The sequence below is a fragment of the Sturnira hondurensis genome, unplaced genomic scaffold (genome assembly GCF_014824575.4).
Source record: "Sturnira hondurensis isolate 20B ecotype Veracruz unplaced genomic scaffold, ASM1482457v3 Scaffold0014965, whole genome shotgun sequence".
Classification (NCBI taxonomy): Eukaryota; Metazoa; Chordata; class Mammalia; order Chiroptera; family Phyllostomidae; genus Sturnira; species Sturnira hondurensis.
Genome location: NW_028087596.1, coordinates 177,004 through 191,004, shown reverse-complemented (window position 1 = coordinate 191,004; position 14,001 = coordinate 177,004). Strand labels below are relative to the sequence as shown.

Below are 14,001 nucleotides of genomic sequence, written 5' to 3'. Positions count from 1 at the left end.
TCCCATTCAGTTGGTTGCCTTTTTTGTCAGTTTCTTTTTCTGTGAAGAAGCTTTTTAGTTATATATAGTCCCAGTCATTTATTTCTGCTTTTATTTCCCTTGTCTTTGAGGTTAAATTAATAAACTCTTGTCTCATACCAATTCCATAAGTTTAGTTTGTATATTGTCTTTCATATATTTTAGGTCTTATATATTTAGGTCTTTGTTCCATTTTATTTTTTTATATGGGGACAAATTGTAGTCTAGTTTTAATCTTTTGCGTGTGGCCTTCCATTTTTTTTAACAACATCTATTGAAGAGGCTTTTGTTTCTCCACTGTACATTTGTGGCTCCTTTGTCAAAATTATTTCCCCAGGAACAAACATATGAGTTTGTTTCTGGGCTCTCAATTCTGCTCCAATTCTGTGTGTCTGTTTTTCTGCCAACACCATGCTGCTTTGATTATTGTCATTTGTCGGACAATTTAAAGTCAGGGAGTGTGATGGTTACAACTTGGTTCTTTTTTTTCCCCCTCAGTATTGCTTTGGCTATTTATTTGTTTGTTTGGTATTGTTCTTCTTTTGTCTTTTCCTGAAACCTCAAAGGTAAAGTCAGTCTTTGCCTATGGCTTAATGAGCTAGCATTTCTACATTTTACTTTCCTTAGTGAGGCTGGAGTTCTGAGGCTATAGTCTCTCATTTGTCAAAAGCTTTTTCAGGTAATTATGATGCACATAGTTGCAGTTAATTTAGTCTTACTTTGGTGACTTCTATAAGCTCCCAAAACATATGTGTGTATTTAAACAATTTCAAAAGCAAAACTGTAACATTTCTCAGAGATAAAGAATTATCTTATCTCCAAAGTAAAAAGAGAGTGCTAAGGATCTTTCTGTGTAAAGTACCTTGATATTCACTCAACAAAACAAGAGATCTCTTTCTCCAAAGGTCAGTTATACCCTCAGGAGTGATTCTCCTCTTTTCATCTTGATTAAGTTTTTCATGACCTTCCCTTCTAGAAAAATCAACAGAGTAATTTTTATTACCAAAATGTAAAAGATCAGATAAATTTAGCCATTTCTTCTTCTAAAGGCAATATTAGAAATCAAATATTAAGTATGAAACAAAAATTCTCTATGGGCATGTCTTTGTTTTGTCTAGTTGATATATTTCAGGTTTATCTGTTTTATTTTTGAGTCTCCAAGTAAAAATTTATACATAGAAAGAAGTTTTAATTTTCCAAATTAGTCTGTAAGGTCAGTGCAGTTTTAAAAGATTTAAAGTTTCATGTGGAAGAGTAAATGTGAAAGTGCAGCTGAGGCTTTTTTAAAAAATAAGAACAAATAGATTTATGAGTATATATAGAATATCAGCAGGTAATAAGATGCCACTTCAAGTAAGTGGGAAAGAACAGTCTAATCAATAGATATGTAGTGATCTATAAATTTGGCGATCTATCTGAAAAATAAAATCCTAAATATCTCCAATTTATATCACATGACATGGAAAACAATACATATCATCAAGCACTATAGTGGATAAATATTTGTCAAGAAGGTTGAAGCTGGAAAGATCTCTTAAAGTGAGGCAAGATGTGTGGATGGATAATGGATAGGTATATTTGCCTACAATATCATTTGTAACTTTAACGCATAAACTATAACTTAAGCAAAGTTTAAATTTAGGCAAATATAGAACATATTGCCATGCATATAATAGGCAGTAACTTAGTAACAAGAATTGAAAATATTAAGGAGATTAAATATGAAGAGAAAAAAAAGACAAAAGATTTGGAGAAGAATTTAACAGAAGACAATGTGCAAATACCCCCAACATATATGAAATATGATTACCTCACTATTTTTTTAATATATTTTATTGACTATACCATTACAGTTGTTCTATTCCCCCCTGCATTCTCCTCCACCCGCACCCTCCCTCCCCCACCATTCTCCCCCCCTTAGTTTATAACCACGTGTCTCCAGTTCTTTGGATTCTATATTTCCCCCACTATTCTTGGCATAGATGGTAGGTAGAAAATAGATAGGGGGGGAGACCTCACTATTAATTAAGTTAGATCAACAGTGAGTTACAATGCTTCATTCATTTGGTAATATACTGATCATGCATCTTGCATGCCTTTTCAGATTTTCTTTACCACCTAATTTTTTCTCTCTGGCAACACAATAGATTTTTTAAATTGACACAAGGAAGCTTTTACCAAAACCAGTAAGGTCCAACATAGAGGCACCTCTGATATCCCTTCATTGCTCAGCAGCAAGTATCCCCTCTAAACCATATAAATTGGTTTACTCTGGGCTCTCTGATGCTGCTTCCTGAGTGGCTGCCAGATAGCTTAGCTCACCTTTCTGCTAATATAAATAGCTTTCTCTCTAGTAATTATCCAATGTTTTTCTAATTTTGTAATAGTCATGAAGCTCAGAACTCATAATTTTGTATATAACTTGTGATTGCTTCATTTTTCTTCTCACCCTATGATAACATCCTAGCTAAAAAAAAATAATATATTTAGAGTGATGAACAGTTGGAACTGTTTTGGCACTAGAAGTCAAGTCACTTTTTATTATAAGCTGTTAATTGGAGTAAAAATTTCAGGTCTATATCCCTTAGCAGATATTTTCATTACTAGCACCTTTGTTACAGCTTGAACTAATACACTTAAGAATTGTCATGATTAGAATTTGGTCATATATTTGACTATTATGGATGTTACACTTATTTGGACCTTTATTTTCAAAACATTCTTGGAACACTTGTAATTACATTACATGTTACAAGTGTTAAAGGGGTAGGTGGCTTGTAACAAGTCTGGGGCTCCTTTATAGAAAGTCAACATAAAGCATTAACTGAAATGAGGTAAGCATGACAATAAATGAATGAGGTAAGGTGATGTGTATGCATGAGTCTTTGAATGTGCATGTGTGTATAGATTTTATTCTAGACAGAAATGGTTTGTTGAATGTTACTTGATTACTCTGATACCGAATTCAATATATAACAAAGTCTTCTTTCCCCCTCCTCTGCCATAGGCAGTTGTCATTCTATTCTCTACTTCTAGGAGTTTAACTATTTCAGATTTGTCATACAAGTTGAATCATTCAGTATTCATGTAATACACACACGCAAACCCAAACAAAAATCTATAGACATAAAAACTTTGGAGGAGATTGTGGTAATGGCTACATGAGTTTATGCTTATGTCCGAACTCATTGAATTGTATAAAGTAATTGTGTGCAGTTTTTTATATCAATGATATCTTAATAAAGCTAAAGTAAATATAATATTTTAAAATGTATTAATATATTATATAAATAATATCTTTATTTACATACAAAACAAAATCTTCTTTGTAGAGAGTACCTGGATTTTTAAAAATATGTTTTATTGATTACGCTATTATAGCTGTCCCATTTTCCCCTTTTCATTCCCCTCCACCCTTCACACACTCTCCGACCCACATTCCCCCCTTTAGTTCATGCCCACGTGTCATAAGTTCTTTAGCTTCTACATTTCCCATATTATTCTTGCCTTCCCCCTGTGTATTTTCTACCTACCATCTATGCTACTTACTCTCTGTACCCTTCCCCCCTCTCTCCTCCTCCCACTCTCCTGTTGCTAATCCTCCATATCAACTCCATTTTGGTGGTTCTGTTCCTGTTCTAGTTGTTTGCTTAGTTTGTTTTTGTTTTTGTCTTAGGTGTGGTCATTAATAATTGTGAGTTTGCTGTCATTTTACTATACATGTTTTTTATCTTCTTTTTCTTAGATATGTCCCTTTAACATTTCATATAATAGTGGCTTGGTGATGATGAACTTCTTTAACTTGACCTTCTCTGAGAAGCACTTTATCTACCCTTCTATTCTAAATGAAAGCTTTTCTGGATCGAGTAATCTTGGATGAAGGTCCTTGCCTTTCATGACTTGGAATACTTCTTTCCAGCCCCTTCTTGTCTGTATGGTCTCTTTGGACAAATCAGCTCACAGTATGATGGGAACTCCTTTGTAGGTTACTGTCTCCTTATCTCTTGCTGCTTCTAGGATTCTTTACTTAATTTTAATCTTGGCTAATGCAATTATGATGTGCCTTGGTGTGTTCGTCCTTGGGTCCAACTTCTTTGGCACTCTCTGAGCTTTCTAGATTTCCTGAAAGTCTATTCCCTTTGCCAGATTGGGGAAGTTCTCCTTTATTATTTGTTCAAATAAGTTTTCCACTTGTTGCTCTTCCTCTTCTCTTTCTGGTACCCCTATAATTCAAATGTTGAAATGTTTAAAGATGTCCCGGAGGTTCCTAAGCCTCTCCTCATTTTTTAAATTCTTGTTTCCTCATTCTTTTCTGTTTGGTTGTTTCTTTCTTCCTTCTGGTCCACTACTTTGATTTGAGTTACAGTTTCCTTCCCATCACTATTGGTTCCCTGTACATTTTCCTTTATTTCACTTAGCATAGCCTTAATTTTTTTCATCTAATTTGAAACCAAATTCAACCAGTTCTGTGAGCATCCTGATCACCAGTATTTTGAACTGTGCATCTGATAGGTTGGCTATCTTTCATTGCTTAGTTGTGTTTTTTCTGGAGCTTTGATCTGTTTTTTAATTTGGCCATTTTTTTTTGTCTTGATCTGCCTATTACAAAGTGAGAGGTAGAGCCTTAGATGTTCACCAAGCCAGGGCAATCCACCTTGCTGGATTGTGATGCTGTATGTGGGGTAGGGGTCTGAGAGGGAACAATGGTGCTTGCTCCACTCTCTGAAGAATTTCAGACACTTCTGCCGCTTCCCTAAAGCATACTGGGCCCTTCTGGTGTCGATTCCTGGGTGGGCGGGCTTGTGTACATTCTAGGACCCTGTGGATCTCTCCAATGAGCTCTCTTGTGAGGCTGGGAGTCTCTCTGGCACCTCAACCCCCCAGGTGTTTTTGAATGGTGCTTTGAGCGTTTATTTTCCTGAGCTGAGACCCTGGATTGCGTGCGTGGTCTGACTCACTCCCCAGTTTCACCTGGTTTATCTGCATGCAAATGTGGGACCACCAGGTCTGCCAGCAGCCTTGCGTGCCATGCCCCTCCACAGTCCATCACCTCACTGGGTCCACTAGCTGCTGCCTTGGGTGCCTGAGGTCCACCAGCCACCGCTTCTTTTGCCATGACCCCTTTCCACCCAGCAACTGACTCCACCCCTCCTGCTGATCTGGATGAATGTGTCTACTCCAACTTTGGTTGTTGGACTTCCATAGAGTTCAATTTTCTCTCAGTACTGGTTTGTTTTTTTGCATGTCTAAATTTTTGTTGTCCTTATTTTTGGTACTGGAGGAGGCACAGTGTGTCTACCTACGCCTCCATCTTGGCAGGAAGTCCAAGTACCTGGATTTTATTCCCACATATATTCTGCCACTCTAAGTAGTCTAATGCTCTTCCTCAATAAAATCACTTTAGGAAGCATAGAAGCCCTTAAATCTACTTATTTATTTTTTCATTTAGTTTAACTTTTTCTGTTGTTGCTAACTCTTTAACCAAGCCATTACCAGGTGACTAGTGACTTGCAGTGTTCCCAGGCCACACCACTAACCAGAAGGTGAACCCAGGACTCTGAGGGCAAGATCGAACTGTGGGACTCCCAGGGCCCAGCAGGACTGGCCTAGGTGCTGTGTGACTATCCCAGTGCTGAGGCCTGGGGAAAGGGGTCTACAGAGACTGGGGTAAGGGGAAAGTTTATTTTGCACCCCAAGTCAGTTAGGATCCCACCCCCTGTCTTTGCACTGCTAATCTCATTGTTGCAGGAGGCAGTGTGCATATGCCAGCATGCTGGGGTCAGGCCTTCTGTTCCCAGACCACCTTTCTAAGGCATTCTGTGCCCCCTATGGGGTCTGAGCAGCAGCTTGGCTTATAGAAAAGGGACACAGATTCCACAGCATCCTCAGTGGGTCCCAGCAGCCAGAGGACACCAACAGTTCTCCTATTGTCTGGCACCTCTCAGCACTTTAGGCTGGCAAACCAGGAGAAGGGTCCTAGCTTGGGCATGTGGCCTGGTGGATACACACTTTGCAGAGAAAGCAACAGGCTTCAATGGTGTCTTCATCATTGGCCATCAGCCAGAGCTCCTGCTCTTGGGGACTGAAGACCACTGAGGTGAGCAAGTCCCAGTGACAGAGCTTGGCCAGGAAGATGTTTTGATGGTGGTTTCATATGTAGCTATGCTGGCCCCTGCTTCATTGGTCACAGAGTACCTGCTACAATCTGGGGAGTTAAAGAAGCATTCATTGTTGGACTGTAGGCACCATGGGCATCCAAAGCCAGCTTCACCTCTGGCATGGTCTTCAGGTCAAACACCAGCAGCTTGATGTCCTGAGCCATGGGTGGCTGCTGCATGTGTTCAGCCACCACTGAGCCACTGGGCCTGGTGTGGCTCTTAGCTCGCAGGTACCTTTCATCTGAAGACAGGTTCATTCCAATGATGTGTCAGTCACATGGTCCAGGGTACCAATGATCACCTGCTGTGGCAGGATGTGCTTGATGCCCCCGATCTGGTGTGTCATGTAGATGAAGCAGCTCATGATGAAGATGAGGAGCTTTATTGGGCATTAGCAGTTCTGCTGGCCAGAGGCTTATAGTGGCCCTGGGCCAGCAGCATAGCCACCTTGGTCTCCAGAACACACTCAGCTTGCTGCTGCTGCATTCAAGGGTTCAGGAGCAAACTCAGGAGTCATCACAAGCCCTCCTTGGCACACTGGTTGGAGCCAGACTTTTTTCCTTGATGTTGTTCTCATCTTCCCTGCCCAGGTCACAGATGTTGTGGGGGTTCCACCAGTGTCCAGCAGGAAATCAGGGTTGTGAAAGTAGCCACAGTCAGCCACTGTGGACATTGTTGTGGTTGAGTTTCCAGAGCCCCTTCACTACACTGATATTCTAGGAAAACACATCCTGGAAAGTTGATGTCTCAGATGCAATGCAGTGTCCCCAAGATCAGATTGGTCTCTGTAAGCCAGTAGCCAAACACATCCTCGGGCTTATTACTCCACTTGGGACAGATGCAGGAAGTGATCTAAGGTGATGACCACAATGTCCCCAAAGGAGAAGTTAACAACATCCTAGGCAAACCAACAACAATGAGTCATCCTAATTGAACTGGAAGGACTGGGTATAGCTCCAATAGGGCACTCCAAGGGCTGAGTGTCTGTGTCTGTGCTGTGTAGAAGCAAGATGTTCAGGTAATTGTTTCAGATCTTCACCGTGCAGTCCTTGGAGCAAGAAGCAAACTGGTAGCCAGAGTGGCAGAAGCTGAAGTGCAAGACAGGGTGGGTCAACGTACTCCTTCCATCTGCACCTCCATGCAGAGCCCCATGTCATTAAGCTGCCTCAACTCCTGGTACCAGGGTTTCAGGAAGTTCACAGCCACCAGGCAGTAGTGATAGAACTGTTTTCCACATAGGAATTTGTCCTACGGCATGGTCCGCCATTCATTGTGCACCAGCCCCAGAAGGCATCAGGTCTGCAGGGCCCAGGCTCAGCAAGTTCTGATAGATCAGGATGTTGGGGAGCAGAGCAGTGGCATGGTCACCTAATCCATCGTGAAATTCTGCCCAGGCAACCCTTGGCTGCCCCCACCCATATGGGCTACACCTGCTTAAGGTGCCTGACTTTGGCCCAGGGGCCTATTTCCCCTCACCCTTAAATCTATGTAGAATTTCCTTAGAGCAATGCAACCACATTTATGGATAAAGTCAGAGATAATGATTATTTACATATTTGCAAAGAATTTGTAACAGAAAAATTTAAAGTTTTTCTTCAAGCTTTCTCTAATAAAAGGCATGCAAGTCCTCCAGCCAAGATTAAGGCATAGGCTGATATGCTCTGCCTCCTTCCACAACCCAGAGTAGGACAACAACAAATGTAAAAACAAAAACCAAACAGAACTGCCAGAAAATCAAACTGTATGGAAGTCTGAAAACCAAGGAGTTAAAAAAGAAATGTTGATCCAGACCAGTAAGAGGGGCAGAGACAAGCAGCCAGAAAACAGAGGACTCATGGCAGGACAAAGGCTGGAGGACTGGGGCAGACTGGGGCTGGTGAGGCAGCAGCTGGTGGACCAGCTGGTCCTATACTTGTATGCAGATAAACTGGGAGGAACAACTGGGGAGCAACCCAGAGTTCCACTGCAGGGAATTAAAGCCTCAAAACCTGTGACTGAAAAAATCTTTAGGGGTTGTGGCAGCAAAATAGACTGCCAGACTCACAGGAGAGTACATTTGAGAGACTCACAGTGTCCTAGAACATACACAAATCCACCCGCCCACCCACCCAGAAATCAGCACCAGAAGGGCCCAATTTGCTTGTGGGTAATAGAGGAAGTGACTGAAAGCTGGCCAAGAGCTGAGAAAGCAGCATTGTTCCCTCTTGGACCCCTCCCCAACTCACAGCGCCACAACCTAGCAATGTGGGTTGCCCTGCCATGAAGAGTACCTAAGGCTCCACCCTTTAGAATGTAACAAGTATACTGAGACCCCCCAAAAAAATAAATAACCCAAATGAAAGAACAGATCAAAGAAGAAATATGACTAAGCTATGAACAGATAACCAACCTATCGGATGCAGAGTTCAAAAACTGGTAGTCAGATGCTCACAGAAATTGTTGAGTATGGTCCCAAAATAGAGAAAAAGGTGAAAGCTATGAAAAGTGAAATAAAGGAAAATGCACAGGGAACCAACAGTGACAGGAAGGCAATCTGGATTCAAAGCAATGGTTTGGAGCAGAAGAAAGAAGTAAACATTCAACCAGAACAGAATGAAGAAATAAAAATTCAGAAAAGTGAGGAAAGGCTTAGGAACCTACAGGACAACTCTAAATGTTCCAACATTGGAATCATAGGGCTGCCAGAAGAAGAAGAGCAAGAAATTAAAAACTTATTTGAAAATATAATGAAGGAGAGCTTCTCTAAACTGGCAAAGAAAATAGACTTCCAGGAAGTCCAGGAAGCCCAGGAAGCCCAGAAAGTTCCAAAAAAGTTGGATGGGTGGAAGCATGCACCAAGGCACATCATAACTATATTACCCAAGATTAAAAATAAGGAGAGAATCTTAAAAGCAGGAAGAGGAAAGGAGAGAGTTACCTACAAAGGAGTGCCCACAAGACTATCAGCTGATTTCTCAAAAGAAACCTTGCAGGTAAGAAAGGGCTAGAAAGAAGTATTCAAAGTCATGAAAGGCAAGGACCTACATCCAAGATTACTCTATCCAGCAAAGCTATCATTTAGACTGGAAGGCAGAGAAAGTGCTTCCCAGATAAGGTGAAGTTCAAGGAGTTCATCATCACCAAACCCTTATTATATGAAATGTCAAAGGGACTTATCTAAAAAAAAGACAAAAAATATGAACAGTAAAATGACAACAAACTTACAACTAGAAATAACTAAAACTGAAAAAACTATAACTATGCAAACAAGTAGAACAGGAATAGTATCACAGAAATGGAGATCACAAGGAGGGTTATCAGCAGGCAGTGGGAGTGGGGACAATGGGAACAAAGGTACAGAGAATGAGAAGAATAAATGGTAGGTAAAAAAATAGACAAAGGCCAGTTAAGAACAGTATAGGAAATGTGGAAGCCAAAGACCTTATATGTACAACCCATGGACATGAACTAAGGGGTGGGGGGATGTGAGTGGGAGGGAGGGTGAAGGACAGAGGGGAACAAAGGGGGAAAATGGGACAACTGTAATAGGATAATCAATAAGATATATTTAAATAAATAAATAAATAAATAAATAAATAAATATTCTACTTTAATAAAAGGCATGCAAATCAGAAGAGAAAAACAGCTTTATATGTAATCATACAAAAGTATTTCATCCTTAGTTCTAATCCAGACATGTAGATGTTTAGGGAATTATTAAATGTTCTGTCTCTCTCATATATATAAAATGGTGTTATGATACGTGGGAATGTTATAAATAACTAAACTGACATGTTACCTGTAATTATCTCCAATATCATCAATGAAGTTAGCTGAGAAGTGAGTTATCAATGCTTAGGTCATTTTAAGTGATATGGTAAATTAATATTAATACTTCTGTTGTTATTATTCAAAAGAAAAACAGACTAGTTCACCAAATATTGCTGTAACATTTGGGAGGCTGCAGGCTTGCCAAGTTTATACTGATTACAGTTTGCTTTTATAAAAATATTATAAGTATAATTAATAACAAGAGTAGGTTCATTAGTATACTATATTATTATAATATCAAGTCATATTGCTATCCTTAAAATTCTGTTCTGCTTCAGAAAACTAAAAATGGAACTGCATTTTGACCTGGCAATTCCACTGCTAGGATTATATCTTAGGAACTTTGAAACACCAGTCCAAAAGAACCTATGCACCCCAGTGTTCATAGCGGCACTATTTACAATAGCCAAGTGCTGGAAGCAACCTAAGTTCTCATCAGGTAATGAATGGATAAAAAAAACTGTGGTACATTTACACAATGGAAGAAAGGAGTTCCTACCCTTTTCAACAGCATGGGTGGAACTGGAGGGCATTATGCTAAGTGAAATAAGCCAGGTGGTAAGAGACGAATACCATATGATCTCACCTTTAACTGGAACCTAATCAACAAAACAAACAAGCAAGCAAAATATAACTAGAGATGTTGAAATTAACAACGATCTGAAAGTAACCAGAGGGGAGGTGGGAAGGAATAATGGGGGCGGGAGAAGGGTTTTCAGTAACAACTATAAAGGACACATGGTCAAAACCAAGGGGAGGTGGAAGCAGGGGAGGGGGGTAGGGATGTCTGCAGTAGAGGGTGGAGTAGTGGGGGGTAAATGAAGACAACTGTACTTGAACAACAATAAAATATTTTTTAATCTGTTTTGGATATGTCTGTGTAGAGTCAAGTTGTAAACATAAAAACTGGATTTCAGCCATTTAGCATCTTGAATTTATATGATCCAGTGATTTGTGTTGAAGGGAACAGATTTTTATCAACAAGGTTCCAAACTTGACAGGGGCTGTGAGCACTCCTGCTCAGAACTCTCCTCTCTCATGAGACCTAGTACTTCCCTTGCTCCCAAAAAGTCTACAAGACAAAAACCATGTCCAGATATTCCCCATATCATTATCTGTTCTTAAGCCAGTCACACGAACTGATTTCCATCCTCTCCAGAATGTACACTCTGGATTTCAGAGTTGCCATCCTCTTGTAGCAGCTCCCTCCTTCAGGATCTGGGGTGTGCTCTCCTTAGTTTCCATGTAGCAGTTCAGGAAACCATGTGCTGTGTTACACTGTCCCTGAGGCTGGAGCCCAGGGATGCACATGTCCCAGCATGGTACCTGGCTCCAGGACTGGGCTCCTATCCTCTGCAGGGTCTAAGCCCCTAGTGGGCCCCGCCTTTCCTAGTTTCACGAATGCTCCCATCTATGTGGGGAGTGGGGCCAGATGGCCCAGAATTTCCAAATGCCAAAAACCCAGAGATAGAAAGCTTGCACCAGGATTCAAAGTCCCATTCCAAGAGCCCCCATACCAAAATAGTGATGTCCTTCAGAATTCAGAAGTTTGCAGCTCAGGATTCTCAATGACAATTGAACTGCACCTTTCATGAGTCTGCGCGCCACAACCCGAGTCCTTCTTGTAGTGTCTGTTTCTCTCCTTCAGAGTCACCTTTATTCCAGCCATCAGCTCACCTGTGTATCTGTGTTCTTGGTCAAGCAGGTCCCCAAGAGCTCCACCAGTTCTGCTGCCTTCTTCTACAGACAGACCTCCAAACAGACCTCTTGATATCATGGCAGACCTTGTGTTACTCAGTCTGCTCCAATTTCAAATGCTTGGCTCAGAACTTCCTGCATGGCTGAACATCCAGCTCTTCCTATGGTGCATTAGCATCCACCATTTTTGTCAGTTCTGCAGTGGCTTTGACTGTCTTTTGGCTGTTATCTTTGGTCAGGGCAAGAGTTCCCAGGCAGGCACAGGTATCCAGAGTGGGCACCCACCCCACAGCTCAGCAGATGCTGTATGAGCTCCACTCCCCCACCAACCATATCACTCTGCCAAGTCATTCTGCTCTGCACAGTCTTACAGTCACATATACAATTTACCCCAAGCAGCTTCTGCAGCTCCTCCTTTCAGGAAAGCATAGGCCATTTATCTGTCTTTATTATGTAGTGCCTTAACTGCTGTACTCTTCACTCTAAGGGCATTACCTGCCCCCCTTTGCAGGATTTGTGGGGGATGGTGGGGTTCCCCTATTTTCAGAAGGCCCATGCTCTGTACCCCATTAAAAATACATAAATTGCCTCTGCCTGCTCTCTTCACTTTAAACTAATTATTGGCACAAAGGGAGGGTACTGAGTGATATGAAACTGAGTAAATGAAGCCTTTATTTGTTATCTTAAAATAGCTCTAATGCCTTGGACATAATTGGAGGTTTATGACTAGATCACAGCATTGGGAAAACATTACCAAACCTGCCAAAAAAGCATACAATTCATGCCTTTTCCCTTTATTATAACAAGTTGGTTTTATAACAATATTAATTCTCTTCTGGTGAAGAAGCACTTGAAGAGAGTCATTGGAACTGACTAGTTTTTGAAATCTCTTAACCTTCAATCTTTCAATTTACCTTATTACCCTCGGTATATTAGAACTCCAAATAGCTAGGGAATAGCTATCAACATTTAAATGGTGAAATGAGTGAGCAGTTTTGTAAAATGGAAAAGAGAATGAAATATTAGTATGTGAAAAGAATTAGGATGCATGTGTCCACAATTGAAAATGCAGAATAACAAACATTTATCAAATATGAAGGCATGAGATCCATGTTTTAAAATGTCACATTTCTAATAGCCTGGAGAATTTATTACAAATTTCATTAAATTATCTCTCAGCAGGTTCACAAGCAGATTTTGTTTGCAAACAAACTTTTTTTTTTATCTCAGTGAGAATACAAAGATCCAAAGGGGACAAAAAAATTCCCCAAAGTGTTTCAGTGTAAAGTAAAAAGAAAACAAAAACTAATTTATTCAGTTTAAGAATGTCAAACAAAACATATATTTTATGTATATATTTTATGGTATTAGTTTAATAAGAGTGAAATTTGAGATATGTGTGTTTCCACTGGGGAGAAAAAAGTTTGCAGAATGAGTAAAGAAGTGAGAAACTTAGGTTCTAAATTTAAGTTTTTATATTGACACTGAAAAAAATTGAAACCTAGAAATAACATATGGTCCATATACAGTCACTAAGCTAGTAGACATTAAATCTCTTTTCTACTAATCAATTTCTTTTTCAATTTTCCTATGTATAAATTTAATGTCTTAACAATTGACACTGTTTTGTTATGATGTTTGTTAATAATTATCCCCCTTTTATCCATATTATTGATTTCAAACCTGGAATTCATACACTGATGACTCTAGGTTTCTTAAGGAGGAAAACTAAGCATGACTCTTACACATTCCAAAAAAAATTGGTTTGCCTAATTCCAAAGCTGTGGTCATTCCAGCCATGTCTAGGAATATTGGGGTATCTTGTTGTTAAATATTAGAATCTGTTTTCTCAAGCTATGCCCTCTCTCTCCTGTCTTCTGGATCTGCCTCCTTGATGGTTGGTGAGGTTTGTGACCGATGCTCAGAGCCAAGGAGGCTGAGGGTGTGCACAGCCATGGTCAGAACTGGCCCATTGTGTGGCAAACTGGGGCAACTCCTCCATACTGATCAGTTCCCCTCCACCAAGTAGTTGCATGTTGCCTCTCACCTGTCCTCATCCCTTTTCACATGGATAGCAAGCCTGGGTTAGCAGGTCTATTGGAAATGACCTTCAGCAACCAAGGATGTTGTAGATTGCTCTGTCTGATTCTAGGAATTGTATCTCGACCCCTTGTGGATAAGGGTGAGAGACAGTCTTTGGAATTCAAGCCACAGGAGACAAAGCTTGTCTCTAGTAGTAAACGCTGCCTCAGTTTCCTCTCCCTGCTCCCAAAGCTTGACCGGAAGTCAATGACAGGTAAGACCCCTCACAGTGGAG

At 40.5% G+C, this 14,001-nt stretch overlaps 1 pseudogene; it reads right to left on the bottom strand.

Annotated features, from left to right (window-relative positions):
* Positions 1–5,994: 5,994 nt before the first annotated feature.
* On the bottom strand, positions 5,995–11,763 carry LOC118999594 (F-box/WD repeat-containing protein 5-like; annotated as a pseudogene).
* Positions 11,764–14,001: the final 2,238 nt, after the last annotated feature.